This window comes from Festucalex cinctus, chromosome 9, assembly GCF_051991245.1.
Source record: "Festucalex cinctus isolate MCC-2025b chromosome 9, RoL_Fcin_1.0, whole genome shotgun sequence".
NCBI classification, from domain to species: Eukaryota; Metazoa; Chordata; class Actinopteri; order Syngnathiformes; family Syngnathidae; genus Festucalex; species Festucalex cinctus.
The window spans coordinates 23,892,645-23,913,121 of NC_135419.1; the positions used below are offsets into that span (position 1 = coordinate 23,892,645).

Sequence of the window (20,477 nt, forward strand, 5' to 3'; positions counted from 1 at the left end):
GGTGCATTATTGAAGGCACGAACAATTTCGATTTCAGGGCTAAAATGCATGTATGAGCCGGTGGATGAACTTGCGCAATTGGTTTCCGAGCGAGAGCAATGGACGGTGTCAATAATGCGATGAGTTGTCGTACAGCGGACAAAGAGCCAAACAAAGCCAAACGCGGTTCATGTTTCAAAACCTAACTACAACTCAGGTTTCCACAACAGTCGTACTGTTGTGACTATCCAAACCAAATTTAGTCACTAAGATAAGAAGAAGGGGCTCTGTCCGACACGCTGATTCCAAGATGGAAACTTGAGGCCTTTACTGCAGTTTGTAGGTGTTTATTTGACTCTTCAATACTATACTTTCTTATGTACAATTACTGAAGGTGAACTTGCAGGTTGGGACAAATGGTGGTAATCTAACATCAATATAGTGTCAATATAGCGTCAATCTAGCGGTCAACAGAAAATAACAGCACCCTGCCTCCTCTCTTCCTGTACCAACAAGCAAACATTTCAGCAACACAGGTGACATTGATTAAGCAATCACTCTACCTTTGTGACACACCCACACACACAGCTCCGCCCACTCATACATAAACACACAGACACCACTGACCCCTACTGGCATCTCAGACAACATATCCCTGCCTCTACATACCGGCCCCTAATTATTATTACATAATAATTACCTAACAATAATAACACGAAACAACTTGACATAGAATACATGCAAAATTTAATAGTTCTTTTGGAGTGTCCTTGAATGAAGAGGTTTCCACGTGTCGTCATGTGTCTTAATGTCCCTAGGCCAGAGGTTCCAGAACTTTCGGAGCCTAGATAGAATGATGTCTGTCACAAAGTCAAAGTCATGTCAAATCAAGCCATCCTTCAGGTGTCCTCTTCTGCTAGAAGCAGACAAATCTTTGTAACTGGCCTGTCCAGATAGCTTGTCCTGGTCTGGATCTTGACTTGCCGAACAAGTCCTTCTTTATCCGGAACAGCCTTGACAACTTTTCCCATGGTCCATGAGTTGCGGGGTGCAGAGTCATCCACAATAAGCACAATGTCTCCAGGAACAAAGTTGCGTTTGATTCTGTTCCATTTTTGGCGCTCTTGAAGTTGTGGCAGGTACTCTTTTGTCCATCTTTTCCAAAAGAGGTCGGAGATATACTGTATTTGTTTCCATCTGCGGACAGAATATAGGTCCTCTTTTTGGAAAACACCAGGAGGAATGGTTGGCTTCCCTTTGAGAAGAAGGAGATGATTAGGAGTCAGAGCCTCAAGGTCATTTGGGTCTGATGATGCCTTTGTTATTGGTCTGCTATTAATGATAGCTTCAACTTCGCACAGCACAGTGTGGAGACAGTCGTCATCCAGAGTTTGCACTCTCAAAGTAGAGTTGAGAACTTTCCGGATTGAACGAATTAATCGCTCCCAGGCCCCTCCATGATGGGAACCACCAGGAGGATTAAATTTCCACTTTATTCCTTTCTGCAGGAGTTCATCATGGATCCTAGACTGATTCAGTTGCTCCAGAGATCGTTTTAACTCTCGATCAGCGCCAACAAAGTTGGTTCCATTGTCCGAACAGAGTTCTTTGACTTGTCCTCTTCGTGCAATAAAGCGACGCAAGGCGTTGATAAAGGAATCTGTTTCCAGTGACGCTGCTACTTCAATGTGCACAGCTCTCAATGCTAAGCAGGTGAAGATCACTCCATATCTTTTCACTTTAGATCTTCCTTGTTTCACTTCAAATGGTCCGAAACAATCAACTCCTACTGAGGTGAATGGTGGTTCATCTGGAGAAATCCTGTTGCGTGGCAGATCTGCCATCTGTTGGCTAGCTGGCACTGCCAGAACCCGTCGACAGACGACACATTTGGCCAAGATTTTTCGTATGGCCACACTGGCCCCAGTAATCCAGTATTTCTGACGTAGTTTTGACAACATGTGGCTTCTTCCAGCATGGCCAATTTCTTTGTGGACTTGCCTCAAGATAAGGTCAGAAATGTGCAGGTCTTTTGCCAATATGATGGGATGCTTTGACTCTTCTGGCATTGCTGCCTTTCCAAGTCTTCCACCAACTCTCAAGATGCCATTATCAAGCTTTGGATTCAGTTTATAGATGTGGCTCGTCCGTTTCACATTTTGATTCTTTAGGAGGCTAGAAAACTCCTCTGGGAATCTTTTCCTTTGGCACAACTTGATTATTTCCAACTCTGCCTCTTGTATGTCTTCCACAGTGAGAAAAACATCAATTAAAGGTTTGGCACACTGGGGCTTCCTTTTCACAATGTTTTTCTTTTTCTTCTCATCACCGTTTGATTGTGATGGCAACACATTGACTTTCTTCCTTGTCTTCCAGAGGCTTAAAAGTGTGTATTTGAACTTCAAGATCCAACTCATCACTCGTTTCAGGTGGGCCCAAGATGAGGAGCGGTCAATCAATTGAGACACTGAGTCATCACTCTGGACTGAAACAGCATTGGCCAATATGCTCTTTCTAAGCTCAGGGTCATCTTGCTCCGATAGTTCTTCATACCTTAATGTATATGAAGGCCATTGCTCCTCTGTTCTCAGGAATTGTGGGCCACACATCCATTGTTCATCCTTTAAGAATGACGTCACTCCAAGTCCCCTGGAAGCAACATCTGCTGGATTAGACAAGGAGTTCACATATCTCCACTGAGTCGTTTCAGATGCTCCAAGGATCTCCGAGACCCTGTTGGCCACAAAAGTCCTGAATCTGGAGGTTTTGTTGTTGATGTATTTTAGCACTGCCGTGCTGTCAGTCCAAAACACAGAGTCTAGCAATGCCATCTGCAGCTCCCTTTTCCAAAACCTATCCAGCTGCTGTTAGCTCCAATCGGGGAATGGTAGTTGGTTTTAAGGGCGCCACCCTGGATTTTCCCATGATGAGAATACTACACAGCTTTCCATCAGTGTTACGTAGAAGTAGGTACGCAGCTGTTCCATAACTTACTTCACTTGCATCTGCAAAATGATGTAGTTGGGCAGAAGCTACAGTGCCAAAGTCCACAGGCTTAAAACATCTGTTGATCTTGAAATCTTCAAGCAAGTGGAGCTCCTGTAGCCAATTCATCCATTCCAGTGCAATGGGTGTGGGTATGATCTCGTCCCAACCAAGGCCTTTTCTACACAAGTCCTGCAGGATGAATTTGGCCCTTAACACCACTGGCGCAAGCACTCCAAGTGGGTCATAAATGGCACTGACCACGGACAAGATCCCTCTACGTGTCAAAGGTCGATCTTGGATGGAGATTTTGAACTTGAATGTGTCTGACTGGATACACCACTGCACACCAAGTACTCTCTCAACAGGAAATGTTCCATGGTCCAAATCCATTTCTTTTACATCCATTGCCCTCTCCTCTTCAGGGATTGCTAACAACACATTTCTGCTGTTGCTCATCCACTTCTTTAGCTGAAAGCCACCTTTGGCACAGATGGCTCGAAGTTCACGATAGAGGGCAATCGCTTCAGCTTCAGTGGGAACTGAGACAAGACAGTCATCTACATAGAAGTTGTACATAATGGTATCCACAGCTTGCAGACTGAACAAATGGATGTTGTCTTCTGCACATTTTCTCAAGGCAAAGTTTGCACAGCTTGGCGAAGATGTTGCTCCGAAGAGATGGACACACATCCTGTATTCCTCCATTGGTTGAGAGTAGTTCCCATTGGGCCACCAGAGAAATCTTAGTAGGTTACAGTCTTCATGTGGTACACGCACCTGGTGGTACATGGCCTCAATATCTGCTATCAAGACAATGGGCTCCTTCCTGAATCTGCTTATGACTCCAATTAGTGAGCTGGTAAAATCAGGTCCTTGCAGCAACTGGGAGTTCAAGGACATTCCTTGAAATGATGCAGCACAGTCAAACACCACTCGAAGTTTCTTCTTTTGCGGATGGTACACACCATGGTGCGGGATGTACCAAATTTTGCCAGGACTACATGCCACCTCATCTGCAGGCACCTTCTCAGCATGACCGCAAGTAATCATGTTGAGCATGAAAGCAGCATAATCTGCATGAAATACAGCATGTTTTCGAAACCTACTTTTGAGGTTCAAGGCGCGTTGCTCTGCTAACTTCCGGTTGTCAGGCATGTGCACATTTCTTTTCTTCAACGGCAAACCAATGGTGTAATGACCATTCACCAGCTTTACAGTGCTTTTCATCATTTCCATAAACTGGCAATCTTCTCTAGAAGGACCCAGTTGCTCTCCGTGTTCACATTCAGGGAAGTCTAGCTGAAACTGTTGCTTCCACAGTTCATCTAATTTCACCACAGATATGCGATTAACAGTGATGTGTGATTGCTCCAAGTCTGTGTCACCAGACATTGGTCCATTAACAGTCCATCCTAACATTGTTTGAACAGCATATGGCCCACCATTTTCACTTGGAATCACCTTCAATGGTTCCAGGGCTCTTGGTGCATTCAAGCCGATTAAAAGCTCTATTTCAGCATCAATTTCAGGTAGGTGTACTACTCGCAAATATGGCCATCTAATGAGATTCTGCTCCCGAGGTATGTTACTCTTGCACACAGGCATTTTCTTTTGTGTAAAGACATGTGGCAAGTCTATGTAGAGGTCACTTTCCAGGCCAGCTACTTCCAGATTTGATACAATGCAACTTCCCACAAGCTTTTCCTGGCCCATAGTGCGCAAGATTATTTTAGTTCCTCTTCCTGGAACATTCAGCTTATTCATTAGACTTGTTGTACAAAAGGAGCTGGAACTGCCTTGATCCAAGAAAGCATACGTTTCCACAATTGTTTGTCCTTTTTGAGACTTGACTTTAACTGGCACAATAGAGAGCTTGCAGTCATGATCACCGGCCCCAGTGAGACCACTACTTTGCACCGCCACCAAAGAGCTGCCCACTGGTTCCTTTGTATTTTCTACATTTCCTTGGTCTTTATCTTGGTCCTTGTTCTTTTGGTGAATGTGAAGAATAGTTGGATGATTGGCTCCACATGTTTTGCATGAAGCGCTCCCTCTGGGGACTCCCTCGTCCTGCTGGGGGACTTCAACGCTCACGTGGGGAATGACAGTGAGACCTGGAGGGGCGTGATTGGGAGGAACGGCCCCCCTGATCGGAACCCGAGCGGTGTTCTGTTATTGGACTTCTGTGCTCGTCACGGTTTGTCCATAACGAACACCATGTTCAAGCATAAGGGTGTCCATATGTGCACTTGGCACCAGGACACCCTAGGCCGCAGTTCGATGATCGACTTTGTAGTCGTGTCATCGGATTTGCGGCCGCATGTTTTGGACACTCGGGTGAAGAGAGGGGCGGAGCTGTCAACTGATCACCACCTGGTGGTGTGTTGGCTCCGATGGTGGGGGAAGATGCCGGTCCGACCTGGCAGACCCAAACGTATTGTGAGGGTTTGCTGGGAACGTCTGGCGGAATCCCCTGTCAGAAAGAGTTTCAATGCCCACCTCCGGCAGAGCTTCTCCCTTGTCTCGGGGGAGGTGGGGGACATTGAGTCCGAATGGACCATGTTCCGCGCCTCCATTGTTGAGGCGGCCGATCGGAGCTGTGGCCGTAAGGTGGTCGGTGCCTGTCGCGGCGGCAATCTTCGAACCCGCTGGTGGACACCAGCGGTAAGGGATGCCGTCAAGCTGAAGAAGGAGTCCTATCGGGCCTTTTTGGCCTGTCGGACTCCGGAGGCAGCTGACAGGTACCGGATGGCCAAGCGGAACGCGGCTTCGGCGGTTGCTGAGGCAAAAACTCGGGCATGGGAGGAGTTCGGTGAGGCCATGGAAAACGACTTCCGGACGGCTTCGAGGAAATTCTGGTCCACCATCCGGCGTCTCAGGAGAGGAAAGCAGTGCACCATTAACACTGTGTATAGTGGAGATGGGGTGCTGCTGACCTCGACTCGGGACGTCGTGAAGCGGTGGGGGGAATACTTCGAAGACCTCCTCAATTCCACCAACACGTCTCCTTTTGAGGAAGCAGAGTCTGGGGACTCTGGGGTGGGCTCTCCTATCTCTGGGGTCGAAGTCACTGAGGTGGTTGGAAAGCTCCTCGGTGGCAGGGCCCCGGGGGTGGATGAGATCCGCCCGGAGTTCCTAAAGACTCTGGATGTTGTGGGGCTGTCGTGGTTGACACGCCTCTACAACATCGCGTGGACATCGGGGACAGTGCCTCTGGATTGGCAGACCGGGGTGGTGGTCCCCCTTTTTAAGAAGGGGGACCGGAGGGTGTGTTCCAACTACAGAGGGATCACACTCCTCAGCCTCCCTGGTAAGGTCTATTCAGGGGTGCTGGAGAGGAGGGTCCGTCGGGAGGTCGAATCTCGGATCCAGGAGGAGCAGTGTGGTTTTCGTCCTGGCCGTGGAACAGTGGACCAGCTCTACACCCTCCGCAGGATCCTCGAGGGTGCGTGGGAGTTCGCTCAACCAGTCCACATGTGTTTTGTGGATCTGGAGAAGGCGTTCGACCGTGTCCCTCGGGGAGTTCTGTGGGGGGTGCTTCGGGAGTACGGGGTGCCGGGCCCCTTGTTACGGGCTGTTCGGTCCCTGTACGACCGTTGCCAGAGTTTGGTCCGCATTGCCGGCAGTAAGTCGGATTCGTTTCCGGTGAGGGTTGGACTCCGCCAAGGTTGCCCTTTGTCACCGATTCTGTTCATAACTTTTATGGACAGAATTTCTAGGCGCAGCCGAGGAGTGGAGGGGTTCCGGTTTGGTGGCCTCAGCATTGCATCTCTGCTCTTTGCAGATGATGTGGTGCTGTTGGCTTCATCAGGCCGGGACCTTCAGCTCTCACTGGAGCGGTTCGCAGCCGAGTGTGAAGCGGCTGGGATGAGGATCAGCACCTCCAAATCCGAGACCATGGTCCTCAGTCGGAAAAGGGTGGAGTGTCGTCTTCAGGTCGGGGATGAGATCCTGCCCCAAGTGGAGGAGTTCAAGTATCTTGGGGTCTTGTTCACGAGTGAGGGTAGGATGGAGCGGGAGATCGACAGGCGGATCGGTGCAGCGTCTGCAGTGATGCGGACTCTGTATCGGTCCGTTGTGGTGAAGAAAGAGCTGAGCCAAAAGGCAAAGCTCTCGATTTACCGGTCGATCTACGTTCCAACCCTCACCTATGGTCACGAGCTGTGGGTCGTGACCGAAAGAACGAGATCCCGGATACAAGCGGCCGAAATGAGTTTCCTCCGCAGGGTGTCCGGGCTCTCCCTTAGAGATAGGGTGAGAAGCTCGGTCATCCGGGAGGGACTCAGAGTCGAGCCGCTGCTCCTCCGCGTTGAGAGGAGCCAGCTGAGGTGGCTCGGGCATCTGGTTCGGATGCCTCCTGGACGCCTCCCTGGGGAGGTGTTCCGGGCATGTCCCACCGGTGGGAGGCCCCGGGGACGACCCAGGACACGCTGGAGAGACTATGTCTCTCGGCTGGCCTGGGAACGCCTTGGGATCCCACCGGAGGAGCTGGTTGAAGTGGCTGGGGAGAGGGAAGTCTGGGTTTCCCTCCTGAAGCTGCTGCCCCCGCGACCCGACCCCGGATAAGCGGAAGAAGATGGATGGATGGATGGATGTTTTGCATGACAGTCGTCTCCTGCAGTCCTTACTAATGTGCCCAATGCGCATACAGCCAAAGCAGACTCCATGCTCTTTTAGAAAAGCCATCTTTTCTACATGCGTCCTCTTTCCCAGTAGAGAACACAGTTCCAATGCATGTCCACCCTTGCAGTATCGGCAGGATCTTTTGTCCAGCAAGACTCCTTCTTTCTTCACATCAGCCTTTTCATCAACTGAAGCTACTGTAGTAGCAAAGGTGCTTCCTTGATTTTGTATACGATGCTGATAGTTACTTTTGCTGCTATCTTTATTTTGCATTCTTTTTGGCGTGTCCTGTATGTTGCCAAATACAGGGTCTGCTGCAATCTTTACTTGCCGCTCAATGAAATTGACGATGTCAGAAAAAGTAGCTCTTTGTTGACGAGTCTCTTGAATATCACAAGCTACTGACCTCCACTTATCTCTCAGTTTATATGGCAACTTCTTAATCACCATCAGCATGCTTGAAGGCATGTTTAGCTCAGACATATATTGTATGTCATCCATTGCATTGCAGCATCCTTTTAAAAAGAGACTATATGCTTGGAATGATTTGATATCTTCTGCCTTAACCACAGGCCATGAGTGTGCCTTGTCCAGATAGGCTGAAGCAATTTTTTGCTCATTCCCAAAATGTTCTCCTAACAAAGCTTTAGCTCGTTGATATCCTCTGTCTGCAGGCATTTGTTGACAGCTCCGAACAAGTGCTCGTGGTTCTCCTCTTGTGTACTGTACTAGAAAGTGCAGACAGTCTCCTGCATCATCTGTCCTTTCCTCTACATTGTGCTCAAAGGCTCTCATAAAGGAATGATAATGCAGAGGATCTCCATCAAACACCTGGATCTCTCTTTTGGGCAAATGAGAGATGCTGTGTTGCTGTGCCAACAGAGCCGAGATTTCGTTTTGCCTTGCCATGATGGATACCAAGTTGTTAGAGTCATCAGTGACTGGCACCTGAGCACGTGGGTTGACTGCATACTGGGAAGTTGAAATATTCACAGTAGGAGCCATCGGATATTGAGGCAACCTCTGATGGTCTATCTGAGTTGCAACACCATCAGTGGTTTTCTTTTTGTTAGTCTGTGGTAGATGAGACTTTGATGTGATTCGACTGTCATACTGACTTTGCCCACCAGGGACAAATGAATCAACCTCAGGATTAAGAGCAGCGTGAGCCCCTCTGGCTTCATAGGGTTCCATTCCATCTGGTTTCTTACATCTGCTGCCTTTCACACTACTGCCTGAAGTTCTTAGGACATGCATCCTAGCTTGAGCAGCTGCAATTTCCACTTCAAGATCAAATCTCTCTTTCCTTTTCTTTATTTCCTCTTGTTGCTGGTCCAGCTCTTGTTTTTGTTTGAGTAGTTTCTGACGAGTGAGAAGAGCAGCTATTTCAGCCTCTGCTTTCACACGAGAAGAGGCAATAAAAGAGCTTGAAGTTGTTGAAGTTCCAGGTTTTGATCCATGTTTTCGATTTCCAACATTTGAAATGCTGTCATTTGGTTGAATATCATCCTGTATCACATGGTCCGTTTTTTGAGGCATGTCATCCTGTTTCATGTCACAAGGTTTACAATCAAAACGTGACTCATGTAATGGCAAGCTTTGAGAATTTTCAAGCCCATTATGTGATGGTTTCTCCACATTGTTAGTTGTTGCATTTCTTGAGATTTGTCTCTTTATTTCAGAGAGCCAGCATTTCACATCTTCGATGAATCCTTGGTTGTATGTGTTGATACTTGAAAACCACATTTGTTGTTTATCCTTTTCCTGTTCAGGTACAAGTTCCATCAGTGACCCATGTAGTGAAATTGCCTCACCATGCAATAAGATTAAAATGTCCAGTTGTTTTTGCACTTGAAAACCATTGTCATCATCGTCCATAAGCTCCTTCAAAGCAATAATGACACCTTTCATCTTATTTACTCTTGTTTGCCGTTCCTTTTGAAGTCTTTCCATTTTACACAATAAGGCCTTTTCAGTGAGAATGATTTTTCTCTTGACACTTTCATTGTTTTCATTAGTTTCATTTGTGTTTGAACCAAGCTTAGATTGATTCGCACTTGACCCAGCTTTTGATCCACTCATATTGACATCAAGCAAAATATGCACCTCAGCAGTCCAGAAAGCAAGTCACAGTTCACACTCTGGTTCAGACTTGAGTATCATCAACTTCCACTTCACATAAGTAGTGTGCACAAACAAGCGATCCACTTTTCCACAAGAATGACATCAAACGGCCACAGCGTCCATGTACATCCAATATGTAGGTGTGCTCAGCATCAACTGTGTCCAGGCAATTAGAAACATCACAGATGAATAACACATACCATGAGTAGCGCTGAGCTCCGTCACACCATTCAAATTTACTCACGGTCATCCATAGTGGCTAAGTGGTCCATTGGGTGCACAAATCCAACAAAGCATCAGAGGTGTTGGCTATGAAGCTTGAAGTTTCTGTTGACAATTGTTGTGACTATCCAAACCAAATTTAGTCACTAAGATAAGAAGAAGGGGCTCTGTCCGACACGCTGATTCCAAGATGGAAACTTGAGGCCTTTACTGCAGTTTGTAGGTGTTTATTTGACTCTTCAATACTATACTTTCTTATGTACAATTACTGAAGGTGAACTTGCAGGTTGGGACAAATGGTGGTAATCTAACATCAATATAGTCAATATAGCGTCAATCTAGCGTCAATCTAGCGGTCAACAGAAAATAACAGCACCCTGCCTCTTCTCTTCCTGTACCAACAAGCAAACATTTCAGCAACACAGGTGACATTGATTAAGCAATCACTCTACCTTTGTGACACACCCACACACACAGCTCCGCCCACTCATACATAAACACACAGACACCACTGACCCCTACTGGCATCTCAGACAACATATCCCTGCCTCTACACGTACCATCAATGGGTTAGCCATTTTGTATTACCAGAGCAGAAAGGGTACAATTTCATTCATTTTCATCCTTCAGAGATGTGCTGATTGAATAAAGCAGCAAAAAAATTGACATAAACTCCTTCTATCCCTCTCCACAGAAATCTTTAGTAAAAGGCAAAAGATTTGTACATTTTGAAGAGAAACGTGAGCTGTTTCAGTGTGTGTGCTACAGAAAACAAATAGCCTTTAGCTGATACCCCTGAGAGTAAGGTGTCACTTGGTTTCTGATGCATTATGAAAGGCACTGACCAAATTCAATTTCAGCGCTAAAATGTATGAATGAACCGGTGGATGAACTTTTGCAATTGGTTTCCAAGGGAGAGCAATGGACGGCGTCAATAATGCGATAAGTTATTGTACAGCCAGCGGACAAAGACCCTGGGAACAAAGCCAAAGGCGGTTCATCTTTCAAAACCCAACTACAACTCTAACAACACTAACTAAAATGCTCTGATTAAGCAGAGCAGCAACAAAATTGACATAAACTCCTCTATCCCTCTCCACAGAAATCTTTAATAAAAGGCGAAATATTTGGACATTTTGTAGAGAAACGTGAGCTGTTTCGGTGTGTGCGACAGAAAACAAATAGCCTTTGGCTGATACACTTCACAGTTATGGTGTCACTTTGGCTGTTTGTCAATCTCAAGAACACAGAGTACGTTCTTGTAACGCAACGAGCAGGGTCTTGGTAAGCCCGGTCTCAAGAACGTACTTCCCAGGCACATATCTCACTGGCGTATTTCCGTAATTCAGCGCAGTTACATCATGTGACTTGCTTTCAATGGATTTGTACTACTATTTGGTTGTTTCAAAATGTTTTTGTACAACATACATCGGTTAAAAACTTTACTTACATCCTTGTGATTTCGCGAGACTTAATCAATGGCGGTCCAGTTACTGTTCCAATCGAAAGTATGCATAAGCCAAGACCACACGGAATTCCTGGATGTCGTTCTTTTTTGCTAGCTTAAACCAAGGATGCATCGGTTGTTGCTTGGTGAAGGCTTGGCTGTGAATATATCCCAAGATGCATTTCATACTTCAAGGAACGAATGGGAGTGGAGAGCATCACGTTTTTTCTTCTTTCTTCCCACACCTGTTTGGTGTTGTTGTTTTGTGTTGATTTGGCTGCCTTTGGCAGCTGATACACCAGTTTGTCAGACTAAGCCTCTTGCTGATCCACCAACTTTGCCCAACTAGTCTCGACCTCGCCTTTGATTCCCGTCTCATGATCTGAGAGCCACACTGATGGCGCTGACCATTGTGCGTTGTACGATGCATATTCACGCCATCCATTCCTCTCCCTCGGAAAGCCAATTGAGAAGGTTAGTCCCCCGGATCATACTGTACAAATATTTTTGTTTTAAACTTGTTAGTCCCTGGGTAACGCCAATGTCGAATTTGGCCAGTGCCTTCCATAATGCATCAGAAACAAAGTGACACCATGACTGTCAGGTGTATCAGCCAAAGGCTATTTGTTTTCTCTGGCACATACTGAACCAGCTCACGCTTCTCTTCAAAACGTACAAATCTTTCGCCTTTTACTAAAGATTTCCGTGGAGAGTTGGTAGCAAGAGTTCATGCCAATTTTTTGCTGCTCTGCTCAAGCAGAGCATTTCTGAAGAATGAAAATAAATCAAACTGTACGCTTTCTACTCTGGTACAACAAAGCAGCTAACCCATTGATGATACAACTGTTATGGAAGCATAATTTTTTTTGTATGAGTTTATACAAGAAACACACTTTGGCTTTTTTTCTGGTCTCTTTGATCGTGTGCTGTACAACGAGTCATTGCGTGATTGACGCCATCCATTCCTTTCGCTCGGTAACTAATTGCCCAAGTTCATCCCCCGGTTTATACATACATTTTAGCGCTGAAATTGAATTTGGTCGGTGCATGAGAAACAAACTGACACCTTGACTGTCAGGGGTATCAGCCAAAGGCTATTTGTTTTCTCTGGCACATACTGAACCAGCTCACGCTTCTCTTCAAAACGTACAAATCTTTCGCCTTTTACTAAAGATTTCCGTGGAGAGTGGTAGCAAGAGTTCATGCCAAATTTTTGCTGCTCTGCTCAAGCAGAACATTTCTGAAGAATGAAAATAAATCAAACTGTACGCTTTCTACTCTGGTACAACAAAGCAGCTAACCCATTGATGATACAACTGTTATGGAAGCATAATTTTTTTTGTATGAGTTTATACAAGAAACACACTTTGGCTTTTTTTCTGGTCTCTTTGATCGTGTGCTGTACAACGAGTCATTGCGTGATTGACGCCATCCATTCCTTTCGCTCGGTAACTAATTGCCCAAGTTCATCCCCCGGTTCATACATACATTTTAGCGCTGAAATTGAATTTGGTCGGTGCATGAGAAACAAACTGACACCTTGACTGTCAGGGGTATCAGCCAAAGGCTATTTGTTTTCTCTGGCACATACTGAACCAGCTCACGCTTCTCTTCAAAACGTACAAATCTTTCGCCTTTTACTAAAGATTTCCGTGGAGAGTGGTAGCAAGAGTTCATGCCAATTTTTTGCTGCTCTGCTCAAGCAGAACATTTCTGAAGAATGAAAATAAATCAAACTGTACGCTTTCTACTCTGGTACAACAAAGCAGCTAACCCATTGATGATACAACTGTTATGGAAGCATAATTTTTTTTGTATGAGTTTATACAAGAAACACACTTTGGCTTTTTTTCTGGTCTCTTTGATCGTGTGCTGTACAACGAGTCATTGCGTGATTGACGCCATCCATTCCTTTCGCTCGGTAACTAATTGCCCAAGTTCATCCCCCGGTTTATACATACATTTTAGCGCTGAAATTGAATTTGGTCGGTGCATGAGAAACAAACTGACACCTTGACTGTCAGGGGTATCAGCCAAAGGCTATTTGTTTTCTCTGGCACATACTGAACCAGCTCACGCTTCTCTTCAAAACGTACAAATCTTTCGCCTTTTACTAAAGATTTCCGTGGAGAGTGGTAGCAAGAGTTCATGCCAATTTTTTGCTGCTCTGCTCAAGCAGAACATTTCTGAAGAATGAAAATAAATCAAACTGTACGCTTTCTACTCTGGTACAACAAAGCAGCTAACCCATTGATGATACAACTGTTATGGAAGCATAATTTTTTTTGTATGAGTTTATACAAGAAACACACTTTGGCTTTTTTTCTGGTCTCTTTGATCGTGTGCTGTACAACGAGTCATTGCGTGATTGACGCCATCCATTCCTTTCGCTCGGTAACTAATTGCCCAAGTTCATCCCCCGGTTCATACATACATTTTAGCGCTGAAATTGAATTTGGTCGGTGCATGAGAAACAAAGTGACACCTTGACTGTCAGGTGTATCAGCCAAAGGCTATTTGTTTTCTCTGGCAAATACTGAACCAGCTCACGCTTCTCTTCAAAACGTACAAATCTTTCGTGTTTTACTAAAAATTTCAGTGGAGAGCAGTAGACAGAGTTTATGTCAAATGTTTCCTGCTCTGCTCATTCAGAGCATTTCTGAAGAATCAAAATGAATCAACGTCACTGGGTTCATACATACATTTTAACACTGGTACCAAATTAGGTCCCTCCTTCCATTGTAGTAGCGCCAGCCTCTCGGCCTTGCGCTGGGCAGGCAGAAGGTGTCTGGCGGACGCCACGTGCCGGGACACTGACACAAAGGCACCGTTGTTCTCCAAACAGGCTGGTGCTAAAAGAAGTTTCCTTATTCACTCAGCCGTGATCGTGAATCAGATGTCGCAGGACTGGTGCAAGCTTCACTTGAAGAACTAGCAGGAATCACGTTGCAAAATGACTACTTTTGAAAACTCAGGTTCAGACTAAAATAAAGTCCCGGAGGCCGGGATGCAAGCTGCAGACAAGGATTTCTTGACACAAGACACGAGTTACTCAGTTTGCATCGGGAGCAGAGCTACAGAAGAAAGAGATGAGATTGGTCTTCATGGTCTTATAGCAACATACAAAGCCATCCCCTTCTTTCTTTCGGGGTGTAACATCCTGATGACCACTGGTTTTATTGGTATCTCAAGTACTGCGAACCTTCTCATTAACATAATTAATTATATTGATGTCTTAATGAACACTAGAGAGTGCCATAGGCTTATAGTTGAACATGACCCTAAAGTGAACTTGACTATAAGTTGACAATTGATACAATATAGTAAACACAACATAGTTATTACATAATACATAGCGTCACTATATACCTTTAAAATTGCATAGATGGCCTAATTCAGCCTACATCACAGCAAATTTCAAGAATCCTGACAATTCCAATAACACAAAGAAAGCCAATCGCATCCAGTGGATGGATCTTCCAATATCTCGGAAAACATTCCTCATTTTTAGGGTTTGACTGGTTTCCGGGTGCTGCCGACCGGGGTTATACAGTAAAGGTCGCCACCGTCATTGAGGGGTGATTCTGCTAATCATGGTTTAAAAGGATGGCCGCATACAGAAGTCAGTGTGCTAGCTCCGGCAGCACACATGAAAAATTGGATACAATACAGAGAAGATTAGCATGGCCCCTGCGCAAGGATGACACGCAATCTCGTGAAGCGGATCCACTTTTTTTTTCTCTACTTTATCGTCTTAACTGATTTTAGGGCACTGTGGTTGACTGGTTAGCACGTTCGCCTCCCAGTGCTAAGGACGCAAGATGGAGTCCAGGCTCCGGCCTTCCTGGGTAGAGTTTGTATGTTCTCCCTGTGCCTGCATTGGTCTTCTCCGGGGTTCTCCAGTTTCCTTACACATTCCAAAAGACATGCATGGCAGGTTAATTGGGTGCCCTGAATTGTGCTTGTGAGTGTGGTTGGTTGTTCGACCGTGTCCCGTGTGATTGGCTGGCAACCAGTTCAGGGTGTACACCACCTACTGCCTGAAGCCAGCTGTGGTAGGCTCCGCGACCCTTGTGAGGAGTAAGCGGTGAAGAAACTGGATGGATTACAACATCACCGGATTGGCTTGATCTGCACGTTACTTCCTGATCATTTGTGTTTTTCCATGGGACACTCCAGAATGAGCTTTGCACTCTCTGACTAGTTGCCGCGTGACTGATGACAGACGGTCACAGCCGAGAATGATCTGAGAGCCACACTGATGGCGCTGACCATTACTCTTGGCCGGGAAGCCTAATTTGCAACTTTATTAAGTATTCGCTGAAGAATAACGTTGCACGTTGATTAAATCATAGCACCCAAGTCTGACACCTGAGAGAAAAATACAACCTCGGCATTAGCAACAACAGACTAGCATAGCATTTTGAATGCATAGCCATTTCTGTGGCATGCCCAGTCCATTCTATGACATATGCTGCATGATTGTGCATTGTACGATGCGTGATCGACGCCATCCATTCTTCTCGCTCGGAAAGCCAATTGAGAAGGTTAGTAACCCCCGGATCGTACTGTACAAATATTTTTGTTTTAAACTTGTTAGTCGCTGGGTAACGCCGATGTCGAATTTGGCCAGTGCCTTCCAAAATGCATCAGAAATAAAGGCCGTTTCTCAATACGCATTCTTGTCTGTACTTACGTCCTCGTGATGTCTTGATTCGTCATCAGTCGCGGCCCAAGTACAGTTCCAATTGCAAGTACGCAAAAAGCAATAGCTGGTGCATTATTGAAGGCACGAACAATTTCGATTTCAGGGCTAAAATGCATGTATGAGCCGGTGGATGAACTTGCGCAATTGGTTTCCGAGCGAGAGCAATGGACGGTGTCAATAATGCGATGAGTTGTCGTACAGCGGACAAAGAGCCAAACAAAGCCAAACGCGGTTCATGTTTCAAAACCTAACTACAACTCAGGTTTCCACAACAGTCGTACCATCAAAGGGTTAGCCATTTTGTATTACCAGAGCAGAAAGGGTACAATTTCATTCATTTTCATCCTTCAGAGATGTGCTGATTGAATAAAGCAGCAAAAAAATTGACATAAACTCCTTCTATCCCTCTCCACAGAAATCTTTAGTAAAAGGCAAAAGATTTGTACATTTTGAAGAGAAACGTGAGCTGTTTCAGTGTGTGTGCTACAGAAAACAAATAGCCTTTAGCTGATACCCCTGAGAGTAAGGTGTCACTTGGTTTCTGATGCATTATGAAAGGCACTGACCAAATTCAATTTCAGCGCTAAAATGTATGAATGAACCGGTGGATGAACTTTTGCAATTGGTTTCCAAGGGAGAGCAATGGACGGCGTCAATAATGCGATAAGTTATTGTACAGCCAGCGGACAAAGACCCTGGGAACAAAGCCAAAGGCGGTTCATCTTTCAAAACCCAACTACAACTCTAACAACACTAACTAAAATGCTCTGATTAAGCAGAGCAGCAACAAAATTGACATAAACTCCTCTATCCCTCTCCACAGAAATCTTTAATAAAAGGCGAAATATTTGGACATTTTGTAGAGAAACGTGAGCTGTTTCGGTGTGTGCGACAGAAAACAAATAGCCTTTGGCTGATACACTTCACAGTTATGGTGTCACTTTGGCTGTTTGTCAATCTCAAGAACACAGAGTACGTTCTTGTAACGCAACGAGCAGGGTCTTGGTAAGCCCGGTCTCAAGAACGTACTTCCCAGGCACATATCTCACTGGCGTATTTCCGTAATTCAGCGCAGTTACATCATGTGACTTGCTTTCAATGGATTTGTACTACTATTTGGTTGTTTCAAAATGTTTTTGTACAACATACATCGGTTAAAAACTTTACTTACATCCTTGTGATTTCGCGAGACTTAATCAATGGCGGTCCAGTTACTGTTCCAATCGAAAGTATGCATAAGCCAAGACCACACGGAATTCCTGGATGTCGTTCTTTTTTGCTAGCTTAAACCAAGGATGCATCGGTTGTTGCTTGGTGAAGGCTTGGCTGTGAATATATCCCAAGATGCATTTCATACTTCAAGGAACGAATGGGAGTGGAGAGCATCACGTTTTTTCTTCTTTCTTCCCACACCTGTTTGGTGTTGTTGTTTTGTGTTGATTTGGCTGCCTTTGGCAGCTGATACACCAGTTTGTCAGACTAAGCCTCTTGCTGATCCACCAACTTTGCCCAACTAGTCTCGACCTCGCCTTTGATTCCCGTCTCATGATCTGAGAGCCACACTGATGGCGCTGACCATTGTGCGTTGTACGATGCATATTCACGCCATCCATTCCTCTCCCTCGGAAAGCCAATTGAGAAGGTTAGTCCCCCGGATCATACTGTACAAATATTTTTGTTTTAAACTTGTTAGTCCCTGGGTAACGCCAATGTCGAATTTGGCCAGTGCCTTCCATAATGCATCAGAAACAAAGTGACACCATGACTGTCAGGTGTATCAGCCAAAGGCTATTTGTTTTCTCTGGCACATACTGAACCAGCTCACGCTTCTCTTCAAAACGTACAAATCTTTCGCCTTTTACTAAAGATTTCCGTGGAGAGTGGTAGCAAGAGTTCATGCCAATTTTTTGCTGCTCTGCTCAAGCAGAACATTTCTGAAGAATGAAAATAAATCAAACTGTACGCTTTCTACTCTGGTACAACAAAGCAGCTAACCCATTGATGATACAACTGTTATGGAAGCATAATTTTTTTTGTATGAGTTTATTCAAGAAACACACTTTGGCTTTTTTTCTGGTCTCTTTGATCGTGTGGTGTACAACGAGTCATTGCGTGATTGACGCCATCCATTCCTTTCGCTCGGTAACTAATTGCCCAAGTTCATCCCCCGGTTCATACATACATTTTAGCGCTGAAATTGAATTTGGTCGGTGCATGAGAAACAAACTGACACCTTGACTGTCAGGGGTATCAGCCAAAGGCTATTTGTTTTCTCTGGCACATACTGAACCAGCTCACGCTTCTCTTCAAAACGTACAAATCTTTCGCCTTTTACTAAAGATTTCCGTGGAGAGTGGTAGCAAGAGTTCATGCCAATTTTTTGCTGCTCTGCTCAAGCAGAACATTTCTGAAGAATGAAAATAAATCAAACTGTACGCTTTCTACTCTGGTACAACAAAGCAGCTAACCCATTGATGATACAACTGTTATGGAAGCATAATTTTTTTTGTATGAGTTTATACAAGAAACACACTTTGGGTTTTTTTCTGGTCTCTTTGATCGTGTGCTGTACAACGAGTCATTGCGTGATTGACGCCATCCATTCCTTTCGCTCGGTAACTAATTGCCCAAGTTCATCCCCCGGTTCATACATACATTTTAGCGCTGAAATTGAATTTGGTCGGTGCATGAGAAACAAAGTGACACCTTGACTGTCAGGTGTATCAGCCAAAGGCTATTTGTTTTCTCTGGCAAATACTGAACCAGCTCACGCTTCTCTTCAAAACGTACAAATCTTTCGTGTTTTACTAAAAATTTCAGTGGAGAGCAGTAGACAGAGTTTATGTCAAATGTTTCCTGCTCTGCTCATTCAGAGCATTTCTGAAGAATCAAAATGAATCAACGTCACTGGGTTCATACATACATTTTAACACTGGTACCAAATTAGGTCCCTCCTTCCATTGTCGTAGCGCCAGCCTCTCGGCCTTGCGCTGGGCAGGCAGAAGGTGTCTGGCGGACGCCACGTGCCGGGACACTGACACAAAGGCACCGTTGTTCTCCAAACAGGCTGGTGCTAAAAGAAGAGGTTTCCTTATTCACTCAGCCGTGATCGTGAATCAGATGTCGCAGGACTGGTGCAAGCTTCACTTGAAGAACTAGCAGGAATCACGTTGCAAAATGACTACTTTTGAAAACTCAGGTTCAGACTAAAATAAAGTCCCGGAGGCCGGGATGCAAGCTGCAGACAAGGATTTCTTGACACAAGACACGAGTTACTCAGTTTGCATCGGGAGCAGAGCTACAGAAGAAAGAGATGAGATTGGTCTTCATGGTCTTATAGCAACATACAAAGCCATCCCCTTCTTTCTTTCGGGGTGTAACATCCTGATGACCACTGGTTTTATTGGTATCTCAAGTACTGCGAACCTTCTCATTAACATAATTAATTATATTGATGTCTTAATGAACACTAGAGAGTGCCATAGGCTTATAGTTGAACATGACCCTAAAGTGAACTTGACTATAAGTTGACAATTGATACAATATAGTAAACACAACATAGTTATTACATAATACATAGCGTCACTATATACCTTTAAAATTGCATAGATGGCCTAATTCAGCCTACATCACAGCAAATTTCAAGAATCCTGACAATTCCAATAACACAAAGAAAGCCAATCGCATCCAGTGGATGGATCTTCCAATATCTCGGAAAACATTCCTCATTTTTAGGGTTTGACTGGTTTCCGGGTGCTGCCGACCGGGGTTATACAGTAAAGGTCGCCACCGTCATTGAGGGGTGATTCTGCTAATCATGGTTTAAAAGGATGGCCGCATACAGAAGTCAGTGTGCTAGCTCCGGCAGCACACATGAAAAATTGGATACAATACAGAGAAGATTAGCATGGCCCCTGCGCAAGGATGACACGCAATCTCGTGAAGCGGATCCACTTTTTTTTTCTCTACTTTATCGTCTTAACTGATTTTAGGGCACTGTGGTTGACTGGTTAGCACGTTCGCCTCCCAGTGCTAAGGACGCAAGATGGAGTCCAGGCTCCGGCCTTCCTGGGTAGAGTTTGTATGTTCTCCCTGTGCCTGCATTGGTCTTCTCCGGGGTTCTCCAGTTTCCTTACACATTCCAAAAGACATGCATGGCAGGTTAATTGGGTGCCCTGAATTGTGCTTGTGAGTGTGGTTGGTTGTTCGACCGTGTCCCGTGTGATTGGCTGGCAACCAGTTCAGGGTGTACACCACCTACTGCCTGAAGCCAGCTGTGGTAGGCTCCGCGACCCTTGTGAGGAGTAAGCGGTGAAGAAACTGGATGGATTACAACATCACCGGATTGGCTTGATCTGCACGTTACTTCCTGATCATTTGTGTTTT

General features: G+C 45.2%; 1 protein-coding gene and 14 non-coding genes across 17 annotated transcripts in view; 10 read left to right on the forward strand and 5 right to left on the reverse strand.

Moving 5' to 3' along the window:
- The window catches only part of LOC144026010 (general transcription factor II-I repeat domain-containing protein 2-like), a 32,592-nt gene extending 20,624 nt beyond the window's left edge, over positions 1–11,968 (reverse strand). For all 3 annotated transcript variants that reach the window (XM_077532471.1, XM_077532472.1, XM_077532470.1), the window contains exon 1: positions 11,387–11,968. The gene's annotated coding sequence lies outside the window, so the exon portion shown is untranslated. The remainder of the gene's footprint in view (positions 1–11,386) is intronic.
- LOC144026472 (U5 spliceosomal RNA) lies at positions 10,571–10,683 on the reverse strand. The gene has a single exon (XR_013285181.1). It is a non-coding gene; the product is annotated as a U5 spliceosomal RNA (small nuclear RNA).
- LOC144026492 (U5 spliceosomal RNA) lies at positions 10,979–11,092 on the reverse strand. The gene has a single exon (XR_013285200.1). It is a non-coding gene; the product is annotated as a U5 spliceosomal RNA (small nuclear RNA).
- Positions 11,969–12,032: 64 nt separating the features above from the next.
- LOC144026470 (U5 spliceosomal RNA) lies at positions 12,033–12,147 on the forward strand. Its single transcript, XR_013285179.1, has one exon. It is a non-coding gene; the product is annotated as a U5 spliceosomal RNA (small nuclear RNA).
- Positions 12,148–12,506: 359 nt separating this feature from the next.
- Positions 12,507–12,620, forward strand: LOC144026446 (U5 spliceosomal RNA). The gene has a single exon (XR_013285156.1). It is a non-coding gene; the product is annotated as a U5 spliceosomal RNA (small nuclear RNA).
- Positions 12,621–12,979: 359 nt separating this feature from the next.
- LOC144026454 (U5 spliceosomal RNA) lies at positions 12,980–13,093 on the forward strand. Its single transcript, XR_013285164.1, has one exon. It is a non-coding gene; the product is annotated as a U5 spliceosomal RNA (small nuclear RNA).
- Positions 13,094–13,452: 359 nt separating this feature from the next.
- Positions 13,453–13,566, forward strand: LOC144026455 (U5 spliceosomal RNA). The gene has a single exon (XR_013285165.1). It is a non-coding gene; the product is annotated as a U5 spliceosomal RNA (small nuclear RNA).
- Positions 13,567–13,925: 359 nt separating this feature from the next.
- LOC144026482 (U5 spliceosomal RNA) lies at positions 13,926–14,039 on the forward strand. The gene has a single exon (XR_013285191.1). It is a non-coding gene; the product is annotated as a U5 spliceosomal RNA (small nuclear RNA).
- Positions 14,040–15,011: 972 nt separating this feature from the next.
- Positions 15,012–15,118, forward strand: LOC144026438 (U6 spliceosomal RNA). Its single transcript, XR_013285148.1, has one exon. It is a non-coding gene; the product is annotated as a U6 spliceosomal RNA (small nuclear RNA).
- A 1,328-nt stretch (positions 15,119–16,446) lies between these two features.
- Positions 16,447–16,559, reverse strand: LOC144026473 (U5 spliceosomal RNA). Its single transcript, XR_013285182.1, has one exon. It is a non-coding gene; the product is annotated as a U5 spliceosomal RNA (small nuclear RNA).
- A 295-nt stretch (positions 16,560–16,854) lies between these two features.
- Positions 16,855–16,968, reverse strand: LOC144026494 (U5 spliceosomal RNA). The gene has a single exon (XR_013285202.1). It is a non-coding gene; the product is annotated as a U5 spliceosomal RNA (small nuclear RNA).
- A 940-nt stretch (positions 16,969–17,908) lies between these two features.
- LOC144026456 (U5 spliceosomal RNA) lies at positions 17,909–18,022 on the forward strand. The gene has a single exon (XR_013285166.1). It is a non-coding gene; the product is annotated as a U5 spliceosomal RNA (small nuclear RNA).
- A 359-nt stretch (positions 18,023–18,381) lies between these two features.
- Positions 18,382–18,495, forward strand: LOC144026457 (U5 spliceosomal RNA). The gene has a single exon (XR_013285167.1). It is a non-coding gene; the product is annotated as a U5 spliceosomal RNA (small nuclear RNA).
- Positions 18,496–18,854: 359 nt separating this feature from the next.
- LOC144026483 (U5 spliceosomal RNA) lies at positions 18,855–18,968 on the forward strand. Its single transcript, XR_013285192.1, has one exon. It is a non-coding gene; the product is annotated as a U5 spliceosomal RNA (small nuclear RNA).
- Positions 18,969–19,943: 975 nt separating this feature from the next.
- LOC144026439 (U6 spliceosomal RNA) lies at positions 19,944–20,050 on the forward strand. Its single transcript, XR_013285149.1, has one exon. It is a non-coding gene; the product is annotated as a U6 spliceosomal RNA (small nuclear RNA).
- Positions 20,051–20,477: the final 427 nt, after the last annotated feature.